Below are 2,271 nucleotides of genomic sequence, written 5' to 3' on the forward strand. Positions count from 1 at the left end.
TGTGTGTGTGTGTGTGATTGTTGGGGATAATTACTTCTCAAGGACTCAGAACATAGCACTCTTTGGGATGACACACAGCACACTTCCAAAAACAGCACAAAGCACCCTGTGTAAAGGACTCAGCACACAGCTCCCTTTGAAGGACTCAGCATATAGTACCCTGTATAGAGTACTCAGCACACAGCACCCTTTGAAAGAGGGAGTCCATAGCTTGCAGTGTAAAGGACTCAGCACATTGCATGCTTTGAAAAACTCAGTACATAGCACAGTTTCCCAGGGGCTCATTACACAGCACCCTCTGTGTTAAGACTCCACACATAACCCTTTGAAAGGCTAAGTACAAAGCGCCCTTTGTAAATCACTCATTGCATAGCACCCTTCGAAGAACTCAGCACATAGAAGAATTTTGAAGGTTTCAGCACATACCGCACTATGGCAGGACTCAGCACATACCACACTGTGGAAGCACTCTGCACACAGCACCATTTGAAAGACAATACTGAGCACCCTGTGTAAAGGACTCAGCACACAGCACTCAAAAAACTCACCTCATCCCTCTCTTCTCAAGAGCTCAGCACATAGCAGGACCCTTTCAGATGAATTAGCACACCACAGCTTTTGAAGGACTCAGCATACAGTACGTTGTGTAATGGACTCAGCACACAGCACCCTTTGAAAAACTCAGCACTGCCCACACTTCTCAGGGACTCCACACATAGCACCCTATGTGATGTCTCAGCAAACAGCACCTTTTGGAGGACTCAGAACAAAACCCCCATGTGGGAAAGACCCAGCAAATAGCACCCTTTGAAGGACTCAGTACATAGCTGTGTGTTACAGGTTCAGCTTTCATTAGAATTAGGGTGCTTTCTTCAGTATCCCCATTCTTTAGAAACACTTCACAAATCCTACTAGTTCACATTTAGCCAACCTGTGTTTTATGGGGGAGGGTTGGCTGGGGGTCTTGAACTCAAATTTTGGCGGCCCTGTCCCTGAGCTCTTTGGTTCAATGCCAGAGCTCTACCACGTGGAGGCACAGCTCCAATTTTGGTTTTTTGGGTTGTTCTTTGACAGGTCTTATGGTGATAAGGAAGACCAAGTTGGGGTGTCTGTGTGCAAAGGCTCTTAGCTCAACCTGGAGCTGACCTCTCTCTTTCTTGTGCCCCTGGGAAGCTAGGCCTCCTGGAGCTCTCTTGGCCTAGGGTGGAACAGACTTGCTCTGGCATCAGCACTCAGGGTGAACAAAAGTCAGCTTGCCCCTGGTCACTTCTTAAAATTGAACTTTAGAGGACAATGTCACGGGGCCGCATGTCCCGCAACTGGCCACCAGGAGGCAGGAGTGTCCCACCATAGGGATTCTACCTGTGAGTTGTGTTACTTTTGCTTCCCTGGGGTCTCCATCATGCTTCCAAGTCACCCTGGACAGGAAAATCCTTGAGACACTTACCTACAATTAACAATCGAAAGGCAAGTGGGGCTGTGGCTCAAGTGGCAGAGCAGTAGCCTTGAGCAAGAAATCTCAGAGATAGAGATAGAGCCTAGGCCCTGAGTTTACACACACACACACACACACACACACACACACACACACACAGACACAGACACACACACACACACACTACATGCATGGAAAATCAGAGATTTCTACACCGCAATCTTTGGGTATTCTCTACTTTTCCCCCACTAAGCCTGGTGGCTGCTGGCCTAGGTGTCTGATGCATACACTGCTACCTGGCATCTTTAATCTCCGATCCCAGCTCCTTGATTGGGTCATGTTCTATCCAGGCCCTTTGGGCCTCCTTTACAAAATTGCCAAGATGCCTTCAAAAGTCATCACATACTGGACACTGGTGGCTCATGCCTGGCATCCTAGCTACTCAGGAAGCTGAGATTTGGAGGATCACAGTGCCAAGACAGCCTGGGCAGAAAGTGTGTGACACTCTTATCCTCGATGAACTGTCAGAAAACAAAAGTGGTCCTGTGGCTCAAATGGTAGAGTGCCAGCCTTGAGAATAAGAGCTCAGGTACAGTGTTCATGGCCAACAACAAGGAAAGGCTTTGCATGTTGGCTTTGGGATTGGCATTGGCCAAATATAATTGGAATTTTCAAGTGTTCCACGAGAAAGCAGTGCCTCCTTTAGTCCCGTGCTGGTCCATCTTGTCTCACCCCCTGGTGTTGTCCATATTTTGGGTCAGCATGGCTCTGGATGGAAGGGAGGGCTCCAAGGAGGAAGATCCCAGAGCAATCACCGCATCTCCTTCTGCCATGCT

The sequence above is a fragment of the Dipodomys merriami genome, unplaced genomic scaffold (genome assembly GCF_024711535.1).
Source record: "Dipodomys merriami isolate MVZ:Mamm:240054 unplaced genomic scaffold, mDipMer1.0.p SCAF_139, whole genome shotgun sequence".
In the NCBI taxonomy this organism is placed as follows: domain Eukaryota; kingdom Metazoa; phylum Chordata; class Mammalia; order Rodentia; family Heteromyidae; genus Dipodomys; species Dipodomys merriami.